Consider the following 12,489-nt stretch of genomic DNA (forward strand, 5'->3'; position numbering starts at 1 on the left):
TTTCCTCTCCAACTCCAAAGAGTTCTAGTTCACTGTTTCCCAAACGTGCCTTCGTGCAGTGAATCCTGAGCACTTGATGGGAGCCTGCTCTCAGAAATGTGTCACTGTCTCAGTTGCTGTCTCTGTGAGCAGAGGGCTGGGAGAGAGCTCAGAGAGAAAAGCTGGTGTGAAATGTCACATTTGGCAGCCCTACAGCACCTCTTCAGAAAGTTTCATTTGGATCCTGAAATATTTGTAATATTCTCACTGGGATATAGGATTTGGGTTTTTTTTAAACATTGCACCACATCAACTTTGAAGATGAAGCATGAAAAATTATTTTTAGCACTTGCTGCTAAGTCATCAGAGATGATAAAGGACAAAGAAGAAAAACATTTATAGCTGCCTTCTTTTTGGCAATAACAGAAAAACACCACCATGCTTCCTGGCTGAGTAAGGAACTTCCCTCAACGTTGACCTTAAAGCTCATCCAGTCCCACCCCCTGCCATGGGCAGGACCTTCCACTAGCCCAGGTTACTCCAAGCCCTGTCCAACCTGGCCTGGGACACTTCCAGGGATGGGGCAGCCACAGCTTCTCTGGGCAACCAGTGCCAGGGTCTCACCACCCTCACAGCCAAGAATTTCTTCCCAATCTCCCATCTAACCCTGCCCTCTGGCACTGGGAAGCCATTCTCCTTTGTCATGTCCAGCCCTTGTCCCAAGTTCCTCTCCAGCATTCCTGGAGCCCCTTTAGGCACTGGAAGGGGCTCTAAGGTCTCCCAGAGCCTTCTCTTCTCCAGTTGAACACCTCCAGCTCTCCCAGCCTGGCTCCAGAGCAGGGGGCTCCAGTTTCAAAATAAGGTTTTAAAACTCTTGATTTTAACTAAGTATGAGCACTTCTAAAAATTCAAATGTCATTCTAAAACACTTCAGTTTCATTTTTTTACATAATCTCGTATTTTTTATCTTAATATTTTGACTAAAATGGGGGAGAGATAACTCCATCACAAAGATCCTTCAGGCAGCCAAGTTCCCTCAGTAGCTGCGCGTGTCAGATATTGCCTTGTGCCTGCGGCCTGTGAGAGCTCCCTGTAAATCTGTGCTACTGATCTGCAGCAGTTACTGCCCTTTCTTTAATAGGAAAAAGAGAAGAACAGTGGGCACGGCCTCCATGGCAACGGCAGCGGCTGCCAGTGCTGCCTGGGCTGCGGAGCTGCTGCGTGGAGAAGGTGCTCCTGAGGATATATTTGTTTTCAAAATCTGTCTGGCTACAAGCCCGTTTGCCAGTAGAGAAAATCGTCTTCCTTAATGTAGTTAGGAGAGGGGTGGTACTGAGCGAGTCCTGCTTGGATCATGTCGGGGCTGCGGCTCCCAGAGAACCCACCCGGGAGGAGCCTCAGCCCGGGTGTGAAGAGAAGCAGGAAGGGGAGCAGGGTGAGACAAGGCCAACTTTGATCACAGAAAGTGTCTGTTTAGCTCAAAACAGGGTATTTTATTCCCGTTTTCTGAGGTTTATTTCCTGCTCTGGTGGAAGGTGTCCCTGCCCTTGGCATAGGGTAGAAGTGTTCAAGGCCAGGTTGGATGGGGCTTGGAGCAACCTGGGATAGTGGAAAGTGTCCCTGCCCATGGCAGGGGGTGGAATGGGATGAGTTTTAAGGTCCCTCCCAACCCGAGCCAGCCTGGGATTGTAAGGACGTTATAACTAAAACAAGAGCCAGACTGCTTAAAAGATCAGTGAGGAAGAGATAGAGATGTTACAGCCTTTCCTCTGGTCCATCTCCCCCTCCAAGAGACGTTACCATGGCTGTCTGTAATTAGGGGGAATCTGGTGGGATTCTGTCCTCAGAAGGGGATCCAGGCGGCTGCATCCCTTCCCTTTGAAGACAGGTCAGGGTATTGAGCTGCTGTGGGCAGGAGCTCTGGCAGCGGGAGGACAGCCAGCCCTGCTTTCCCAGGGGGTTGGGAGGCTGGTTTAAATTGGGATTCTATAATGCTTCAGGCTAATATTGATTTTTTTTTTCATTTTTATTACTTTTTATTCAAGTATTCACCTCATGTCTCCTGCATGCCATGAAAATTTCATTCTTCTGCTTTCTTACTCATTCACTCATTGAATCCATTCTAAAACTCTCAATTGCACCTTGTATTTCTCATTTTACAGAGGTGGCTGTCCACTGGTACCCACCTGGAAACTGCATCTGATGGTCTGTAGTATTTTAGTAGTTTAAACAGATCTATGGCTGCAGAGAGATATCAAAATTCTATATGGATCTTTTCTGCCACAATTTATGGCTGCTGCTGGAGCACCCTATATCTCAAAACCTGATGGTCAGAAGCTTTGTAACCCTGAGGACTTTTTTAAACTCGTGGAAATTTGCAGGATGTGATTGGAATTCCGTTCTGCCAGCACTGGAAGGAAAGCAAGACAATGTTTGTATGTAAATGGCATCTGCATTCTTGCTTCTAATTAAAAAAATCAAAGGAAAAGGCTTTCTTAATTAAAGGATGTGTTTGCTATTTGTCACAGGCTGAACTCTGGAGCACTTCTGGTTGGATGCATCTGGAAGTAACTTCCAGCTTTCCTTCTCCATAGGAACAGGCTGATCATTCCTCTGAATGGGTTTAAATCCCAAGGACCAGAGTAGGGGATGGGTAGGGGAAGCAGAGCTGATGCTGTAGCACCCCTGGCTCCTGGGGCCCTTCCCAGTCTCCCTGTGCTGAGCATCATTCCCAAAACCTATCTATCCCAAAAAGTGGGATAGTAACGAATTCATTAGAAAATAACCCTGAGGCAAAACCAATCAGTTCCCTGTTATCATGGAATCCCAGAATATTTTGCGTTTGAAGGGACCTTAAATATCATCCAGTCCCACCCCCTGCCATGGGCAGGGACACCTTCCACTAGCCCAGGTTGCTCCAAGCCCCGTCCAACCTGGCCTGGGACACTTCCAGGGATGGGGCAGCCACAGCTTCTCTGGGCGACCTGGGCCAGTGGAATGGGGAACTGGGACATCTTGGATAAGGAAAATAACCACATAGGGATGATACAGTGGTGCTAGGAGCACCCCAGATCCTGCCCAGGAGCTGCTGGGGGTCCATGGGCTCAGGAGAGCCCTGTGCATCCCTCTTGGCAAGGACACAGAAGAGGATAAACAGGAACTGGGCGATTGCTGGATATGTTCTGGACTCACTGAATGCTGGCACTGGGTGGGCTTGGAGCTGTGGGTTCACCTGAACACATGTGGTCATGGGGTGGTGTAAGAGGTTATGGTTTATGTTGGAACAGGCTTGGGATTTTATAGTGTGGATCAGCCTTTTGTTCCTCAGCTGCTGGAGTTTGGTTTCCCAACAACAGGAGCCGCAGGTTGCCCAGTCGGGTTTGTGCCCCTGTACCTGTGGTTCTATCACTCCATGTGGGCTCAGCCTGACAGAGAGGGATCTCAGACTCCCACAACTCTCCTGAAATCCCACAGAGATTCCATGGGCTGTTTCTCCGTGATTTGGGCAGTGCAGAGCGGAGGGAGGCAGTGGGGTCAGGCCTGTGACCCCAGGGGCTGTAGTTGGGGTGAGGAGCTCTTTCCCTGTGGGTGCAGTTGTCCTGTCATGTGCCACAGGGTACAGAGGGATCCTCCAACCTGTAGAAAGGCCAGAGGGATTCTTCCAGAGACAGCAGGGCAGCTGCCTCCCTCCTGGGGCACTTCCCACCCTTGCCAGCCTGGGGGTCCTGGGGCAGGAGGCTCTCCTTGCCGAGCTCCAGCTCATCACAGAGACTCAGATCCCAGGATATCTGACTAGGAGCAACAGAACTCTCAGGCTAATAATGAGACGTCACCTTTTCTTTTAAGTCCAGCATAGGTAGAGCTTGGGAATCTTTTCTTCCTCGCCCAGCCCGATTCCCAGGCAGGTTTGCATTTGATATTTTTCCCCCAAAGAAATCGTTTCCTGTTGTCGTACCGTAAGCAGATGGGGAGGGTTCAGTGGAATTACCTCGGGAGAGGCTGGCAGAGCAGCGGCTCCGGAAAGCAGATCCTCCCCGTAATATTGGCACGGTTTGGTAAGTTCCATCGGAAAAATAAAAAGCTGCTCCCTTTGCTGAGTCACAGCCCCCGGAGCTGGAGCCGTGACAAGCCGGGAGACGCCGCCGCCGGAGTTGAAGCAGAGGTGAGGAAAGGCTGGCCAGGATCCTTCTCGGCGCTTTTCTTGCCTGAAATGGTTTTTTAAATCTCCTTAAAGTGCACTGTAAGTTGAATTCAGCCTGGGGGAGGGTGCAGCTGCATCCACGGCGTGCGGGGCGGGGGGTGCTTGGCTCTGCTGAGGCAAATCCCGGGCACATCCCGAGAGTAGCCCCGTCCGTCTCCGAGGGCAGGGAGCGGTCCTGCGGCGGGATACGGGCTGTGGGACCTGCTCTGGATGCAGCGCTGCATCTCCCCGTGTCTCTGGCATGGCCATGAGCCCCACGGGGCAGGGAAGCCGCTGCCACAGGATGGGGAGCGGGGGCAGCACATGGAGTGGGTCTGCTGGGAAGGGGGGGACCGGCGTGTCTGCAGAGCTGGTGCCTGGTGGGAAGGGAAGGGCAGTTCTGTTCCGGGCTCTGGGTCGTGTTTCCAGGTGTGGTGCTCCCTCCCTGCTTCCAGACCTGCAGTGCCGCGGCCGATGCTCCGTCGGAGCCTTTCTCCCTGTTCCCAGCTTGTTCCACTGTCCTTGCCCTTGTAAATCCCTCTGCAGCCATGGCCTGGGGCTGTTCCAGGCTCTCCACTGTGGAGTTGAGCAGCTTTCTTTGTACCTCTGCACCGTGTTTCAGTGATTCAGGTTGTTTGCTTTCCAAAGCCTTTTCATCTCCTCAAGTCCACAGAACCGGGTGTCAAATCCAGAGGAGTTTATAGAGGGAGGAGGGATTTGGGATTGCTGAAGGAAAGCCAGGTGGGTTCCCTTACAGCAGGGAGGCTGCAGGTAGAACAGAGACAGGGGAGCATTTGCTGAGCACCATTAAAATGTAGCATTTGACACTTGAATGTAATTCTGGTTCTGTTGAAATGCTGCCAAGATGTGTATTATCTAGGCAGAAAAATGCTCTTGGGCTGCTATTTCAAATGTATCTGTGGCCGTTTAAATTGAAGATTTGTTTTTTAAAGCAAATCTGAAGTTGCTATGACTGCATAGATGTTTTCCATGTACTTTTTAATAGGTTTTTAAAGTGTTAGAAAAGCCCAGCAGTATTTTTAGGGGCTGTGATGTTGCTGATCTGTGGGTGATCAGCCCAGCTCAGCCTGTCTGACCACTGCACAGGGCAATGTGGCCTGAGTTGCCATCCCTGAGGGATGGAGCAGAATCATGGAGTCAAAGTAACAGAGTTGTTAGCATTGGAAAAGGCCTTTCAAGGTCGCCAAGGCCAATCATCAACCCACATCACCACCATGTTCATCATAATCATGTGCCCAGGTGCCACATCCACATTTTTTGAACACTTCCAGCGATGGGGACTCCAACCTGTGCCAGGGCTGGACAACCCTTTCCATGAAGAAATTTTCCCTAATGTCCAACCTGAACCTCCCCTGATGCAACTTTGGGCTGTCTCCTCTCATCCTGAGGAATTCAGCTGGCACCTCTCCTCCTGACCCCTTGCCCTCATCCCAGGCCGTCTCACTGGGATGTCCCATTCCACTGGCTTGCACAAAGCAAGGTGAGAGAAGAAACTGTGATTTCAATATAGAAATAAAAGAAGTAAACAAGAAGGGTAAGTATCCTCCAGAAATGGAAGGGCCAAGACGCCTCTGTTTCAGTCCTAACACCTGCCTCACCCTACCCATTCATGAAACTTTGGAGTGGTTTGGGTTGGGAGGGGAGTGCTGTGATGGTGGTATTTGGGCTGGGTTGGCCCTGCCTCTGTCACCAGTACCTGGGGACTCACAGCACCAGCCTTTTCCCACCCTCTGTGGTGACTTGACCCTAGGAGCAGCAGAAAAATGGGGAAGTGCCCCCAGGGTTTGCCGTGTGTGATCCAAAGTGGAAGATTCATCTTTCCACTGAAAAATTCATTTCCTGCCAGTGCCCGCAGGGTGGTTTCTTGTTCTTGCATTAGTGTGAAAAGTAACTGAAACATCCTTTTTGCCTACACAATATCAATCATTTTATAACTGCCTGTGCAGTGTCTCTTCCAAAAAAATCACAGATCCTGAATCTTTTATTACCTGGTCACACCTATTATGTTTCTTTTAGATGAATTTGAGTGGATTAATGAGTACCTACCGCTTATCTTTCTGCAGCATCATAATGCTTTTCACCCTGTTTCCAGTCTCGTGCCATTATAATACCTTATTTATCTCACTGTGGGCACAACAGATGTCCTCAGTGATGACTTGATCTTTCCTCCTAAATCTCTATGTGCAGGATATGTCAAATTGTATTTTTAAATATAGATTATCTTGTACTTTCCTGGATTGAATTTCGTGTTGCTTAGTTACGTATTTTTTCTAGTTCGAGGTTATTGTGGTTTTTTTTTTCTTCCTTTTGCTTGCTTTGTAGTCCTCTCTCCTCTTGATTGACCTACATAATCCTCTACTATCAGCAGGTTTTTGTGTCCTGCCCTTTACTCTTTACCAGGTCACCAGAATATCAAACTGTGCCAACTCTGGGCCTTGGAGCTCACAGCTGGGAATCTCTTCCCTGTAGCAGTATCTCCTTCTTTTAGTAATAACTCCTCCTTTGTTTTGATTCCCCATCTGTGACTAATGTTTTTACACATCACATTACTCAATCTTCACACAGGCACAGGGTGGGATTGTTGGGATGTCCTGAGCAGGGCCAAGGTTTGGACTCGATGGTCCCTGTGGGTCCCTTCCAGCTCAGGATATTCTGTGATTCCATGATTCTTGAGCAATTTGTTGTGGACGTGTCCAACCCTGACTGTACCTGTGAAGCTGAGATCCCGATTTCTGGTCTCACGTCCTTCACACATTTAAGTGCCAGGATACATCGAGGTCACTCTGCTGCCCCACACACAGCTCACATTTCCAAGCCTCTCTGCCTGATGGGTCACTGTCTGTTTGGGCAGGGGGGCACAGGAGCACCAGCAGGGTTTCCTGGGCATGGGCTTCTCTGGTGGCTTTAAAGAGCCGTATGAATTTGCATACTTTTATTGTTAAAACTCACAAACTCTGGTTCCGCCGGAGCAGAGCAGCCATGGCCATTGCTGTTCCTCATCCTGCCCCTCTCCAGACTCCCAGAGCTTTGCAGTCCCACAGTTCCCCCCTTGCTGCCCTGGAGAACGTGCCTGGTTGTGATGGCAGTAGCTGGTGGGACTCAGATCCCAGCAGGAAGCATTTCTAGTGCCCTCGGGCATCCTGACTGCAGGCAGAACCCGGTGTTCCTGCTCCAAGAGCAACGATCAGCCAGAAAGTCAGGAGCCAGATGGACACATCCTCTTAGCTGAGGATCAGCGCCCTGCGACCCGTGTGAGAAGCTACTTTCCCTGAAGGAGTGAGTGCAGAAGGCTAAAAGATTGGAAAGTCTGGAACTGAAATCCCAGATTACCCAGCTGCCACACTAACCCAGTAGCTAGGAAAGAGCTCCTCTGGAGCTTCTCCTGCCTGTAAATGGGGATGTTGGAGGGAATATTTCCCCAGTTACTTTATACAGCATATTTCATGATGAAAAGCAAGGCCAGCACTTTTCCTGATCATCTGCACAGGTCCTTGAGAGGGGGATACCTGCATAGGACAGGTTCTCCAGAGAGGAGACATCAGCCAGGACATGTCATTCAGGAATGAGGGACTTGGCCTCAGAGGTGAACTCCAGCAAGCCAATTTTGGTGACCCAATAGAGACCACAAGCAGAGGCAGCTGCTGAGGTTCCCCTTTCTTTTTATGTTTTTCCCTTTTTTTCCCCTTCAATAGATAAATGAGAGACACTTACATATCCTGAGATTGCCCCAGTTTTGTCCCTTAGCAGAACCAGCAAACTGACCCAAAATTCAGCTCTGTGAGCACCAGCTGACCCTGGTGTTATTATTCTTGGCCCTGGTAGCAGGTGGCTCTAGAACATGGTGTAACTTCTATTAATTTACTTCTCACATACACACACAGTTTGCATGGTCCATCTTTGGGTTGCTCATTGCAATTATTTGTATAGTTAAAAAATTATTTCCATTATGTTCAAATGTGGTGCTTACTGCATTTATAGTAACATTGGGAGGGTCAGTTCATGTAAGGTTTGTTAATGACTGAAATATTCAAGATATATCTTGAATGTGAAGGTGTGCACAAACCGAAGGTAGTGCTCCATGGAAATCTTCTGGTTATTAGTCTTGCTTAGAAAAAAGTTATGGAGCTCTTGTGTTAAAAAATAAAATTTTCCCAGAGGAATGGATCATGAAATCAGAGAATCATGGAATAGTTTGGGTTGGAAGAGACCTTAAAGCCCATCCAGTCCCATCCCCTACCATGGGCAGGGACACCTTCCAGTAGACCAGGTTGCTCCAAGCCCTGTCCAACCTGGCCTTGGAAACTTCCAAGGATAGGGCAGCCACAGCTTCTCTGGGCAACCTGTTGAACCTGGGATTGTTTGATTTCAAATGTTAAAGTGAGGTTGAAACAGCCCTTTCTCTTTTATTTCCCCTAAAGGCCTAAAATGTTCCCCTTGGCTGTGGGTTTGCCTTAAACCCTCTTACTGATCCATTCTGTGAAAGTGCAGGGAAATGGTATCCACATGCCAGGCAAATTGACTCTAAAGGTTGATGCAGCATCTCAAATGAAATCAGCTTATAAAATCAGATTATAGCTCTGAACTCCTGGTCTGTGCACATCTGGTCAGTGCTCACCTCGCCAAGGGCAGCAGCTCTGAGCCACCTTCATGTGTCCCTGGCACAGCCCTGCCTTAGTCACCCCCTGGAGACAGGGCCTGGCTCGTGTCACACCAGTCTTTCTCACTCCTCAGGGACAGCTTTCCCATGTGCCTTCAGCCTTTTCCTTCCCACCTGTTGCTCTGCCTCTCCTTTGGGAAACACGAGCTTTGGTCAGGGTTTCTGGTTCATCGTCTGGGAAGGCAGTTTGCTTTTGGGACTTTATTCAGTCATCTTCCAGAGATTGTTTTTGTTTTAAAAGCATATTTATAATGGATCTTTTTCTTATAGTTAGAAATGTGTACTTAACCAGTACCTGAAGGGGGCTTGCAAGAAGGCAGGGGAAGGAATTTCTACAAAGGCACAAAAATGGGACAAGGGGGAATGGCTTCCCACTGCCAGAGGACAGGCTTAGGTGGGATATTGAAGGAAATCTTCCCTGTAAGGGTGAGGAGGCCCTGGCCTAGGTTGCCCAAACTGTGGCTGCCCCATCCCATTTTAACAGCCTTTCTGTTCCGAACTCCTTTGCCATCTCTACTTTGGATCTGTCCCTTTACCTCCTCTAACAATGTTCCTGCCAGAAGCTGGACCAGGTGAAAGCAGCTCGTTGTGTCTCAGCTGTTCTAATGCAAAAGATCTCCCTGTCACCAGGATGTAACTAAAGCTCTCTTGGTCTTCCCCAGGGACCATTTTCCCAGCTGAGACCATGCTGCAGGGCTTAAGGCTGATTGCATGAGATTTTGGCCCTCCAGCCCCCCTCCCCCAGGACTGCCCTGGCCCAGCAGATGTTGGTGGGAGAGGAATGGTGTTAATCCCCAGCGCTGCCACCTCCGGTGGGTACCGAGCCCACCCCCCTCACAATTGACCTCCAACCAGTCTGGTACTCTGAGCATACTCTTGCTTTCTTTCTAAATCAGTATTTATGTTTATTTATGTTCATTATTATGCTTACTGACATTTATGAGACAAGGGGCATGTTTGCTATTCAATAACTGGGCAGAGACTGGCTGACGGGAGTCACAGCAACTGTCAAGAAAAGGTTATTTAAATTAGGATATTTACTAATGAAAAATCAGGTTTGAAATAATATGATCCTCAGTTTTGGGGGCTGAAGGAGCAGCTTTCCACCAGAGCTTGATGGGCATCTGACCATTAGTAGCTGTTTGCATTTGGGAGATTAATTGACTTTCCATCCAAAATCTTGTCTGTTGCTGTGAACTGTAAGTTTTTGTCTTGATTTAGAGCTGGTCACACACCTACTGAGACATAAAACACATTGTCAAATAGACACATAATTTTTGTATAACCATGGCCAGCCTAAAGAAAGATTCCTCCTCCCAACACAGTCCTTCCCTTCTGCCCAGTTCCTCACAGCTGAATCTGATGATGATGAGTCAGTCTGGAAATTAATCTTAATTCTCAAATCTAAAACACAATGTTTTTGTTGCCACTGTCGAGTCTGTTATTTTCAAGCTCATTTATAAATTGAATAAATCTGAGAACTGAAAATCTTTTATAAGAGTGTAGCAGTTAAATACTGCCTTTTCCACCCTCAAATCCAGCTGTGTTGCGTGTTGGTGCCGAAGAGGGTTGGAGAGGTAGCATTAAATAGTTATTTAGGGATGTTAATAACATGCTTAAAATGTTTCCATCAAGTGCTTTTGGATGGTGCAATGCCATCTGTGTTACAGTTGATTTAGTTAATTATACAGGCATGAATTCCTTGGGAAAAGGGATGGCATTGCTCTAACAGTTTGTTTGAGAGCAAGATAACAGTGTGACACAATATTAAACTGATGGAATTAGTCTGAAATATATTCCTCGCTAATAATCCTCCCCAAAGCACTGGAATATGCTGAGCTGCTCCATTTTAACAGAGAATTTGGATAGGTGTGCTATTGCAGTGTTATTGCAATAACTCCAGTGGATTTTTGTACCTTAAATGTTGGGGATTATCTGAGAAAAAAGAAAAATGAGCTTCCTACATACTTGCCTCTGTTTTTAATTAATTATAACTCTTTCTGGAAATTAGCCATAGGAGATGTAAAATTAAACAGGTGTCGTGCTTTAAAATGTACCTGCTGGGATTTAGCAGCAATTGTGTCTGACAGTACTGGAATTCACAGAATCTCCTGAGTTGAAAGGGACCCACAAGGACCATCCAGTCCAACTCCTTGCCCTGCCCACAACACCCCAACAATCCCACCCTGTCCCTGAGAGCGTTGTCCAAACATTCCTTGAGCTCTGGCAGCCTTGGGGCTGTGACCACTGCCCTGGGGAGCCTGTTCAGTGCCCAACCACCCTCTGGGGAAAGAACCTTTTCCTGAAATCCAGTGTAACCCTCCCCTGGCACAGCTCCAGCTGTTCCCTATAAACTATTAACTAGTCACATGATTGACACCCAGTTGTTATTTGCATAAAAACAAAAACCCCCAAACCAAACAAACAAACCCCAACAAACAAACAACTAAAAAAAAACCCCACCCAAACAAACAAAAAAAACCCACCACAAAACAAAAAAACACCAACAAACCAAAAAGCTGTGTAAAACTTTATGATGAAAAATCAGAGGATGGGATTTAGACCCATGTGTGTGACCAAACAGGAAACTACAGACACAAGGTGAGTCTGCAGAGAGGAGTCTGTGTGAACTACAAATGTAGAGGTTACAAAGGTCAGTGTTTTGCTAAGGGTTTGTAAACATGATCCACCCATCAATGAGTTAAAGCCAACAATGGTTGAAGGATTAATCTTTGAGGAAAAATTCAGGTCAGTCAGGATTTGACATGTGTCTGTTACAGCTGCTGCTGGAATTGATCTAATCCTCGGCAGGGACTCAGTACTAGATATCAGGGTCTGGGAGGGAGAGGGCCATTATTTTTCATTTAAAGCAGATATTATTTCATCAAGGATAGGTTTCAGAGCTTACTTCATACTGGGAAATGTTGGTTGGTTGTTTTTTTCCTTATGGAAATGGAGATTTGCTTTAAAGCAGCTGATTGATGGTGATGGATTATGTTACCTTTGCAGTGTGGGGAGCCTAAGCAAAAGCACGGACAAGTCAGATATGGCTCTTTGGAATCTGGGTTGAGTTACCAACATTGATTGTATTTTTAAAAATAACCAGGATTTTATCAAACTAGTCTCAATTCAATCATTAAACAGCAAAAGCAAAAAATCCTTGTGGGATGTCCAGGGAAGGGAAAGGAGCTGGGAAAGGGTCTGGAGCACCAGGAGCAGCTGAGGGAGCTGGGGGGCTGAGCCTGGAGAAAAGGAGGCTCAAGGGGGACCTTCTGGCTCTCTGCATCTCCCTGACAGGAGGGGGGAGCCAGGGGGATCAGGCTCTACTCCCAGGGAAAAAGGGACAGGATGAGAGGAAATGGCCTCAAGCTGTGCCAGGGGAGGTTCAGGTTGGACATCAGGAGGAATTTCTTCCTGGAAAGAGTGGTCAGGCATTGGAATGGGCTGCCCAAGGAGGTGGTGGAGTCCCCAGCCCTGGAGGTGTCCCAAGAAGGACTGGACGTGGCACTCAGTGCTCTGGGCTGGGTGACAAGGTGGGGATCAGGCACAGGTTGGACTGATGGGCTGGGAGTCCTTTTCCATCCTCAGTGATTCTGGGATTCTGTGATTCTCTGTATGCAGGAAATACACAGCATAACCCTGGGTGCAGGAC

General features: G+C 47.9%; 1 protein-coding gene across 21 annotated transcripts in view; it reads left to right on the forward strand.

Moving 5' to 3' along the window:
• JAKMIP3 (Janus kinase and microtubule interacting protein 3) overlaps nt 1-12,489 on the forward strand; it is a 69,167-nt gene that overhangs the window by 9,554 nt on the left and 47,124 nt on the right. The window contains exons 1-2 of one of the 21 annotated variants that reach the window (XM_032694472.1): nt 4,146-4,219; nt 9,500-9,649. The exons of 17 other annotated variants lie outside the window; for them this stretch is intronic. The gene's annotated coding sequence lies outside the window, so the exon portion shown is untranslated. Of the gene's footprint in view, nt 1-3,951; nt 4,035-4,082; nt 4,220-9,499; nt 9,650-12,489 lie in introns of those variants that run through there. 3 more of the 21 variants (XM_032694476.1, XM_032694475.1, XM_032694473.1) reach the window with 3 other exon arrangements.

The sequence above is a fragment of the Chiroxiphia lanceolata genome, chromosome 8 (genome assembly GCF_009829145.1).
Source record: "Chiroxiphia lanceolata isolate bChiLan1 chromosome 8, bChiLan1.pri, whole genome shotgun sequence".
In the NCBI taxonomy this organism is placed as follows: Eukaryota; Metazoa; Chordata; class Aves; order Passeriformes; family Pipridae; genus Chiroxiphia; species Chiroxiphia lanceolata.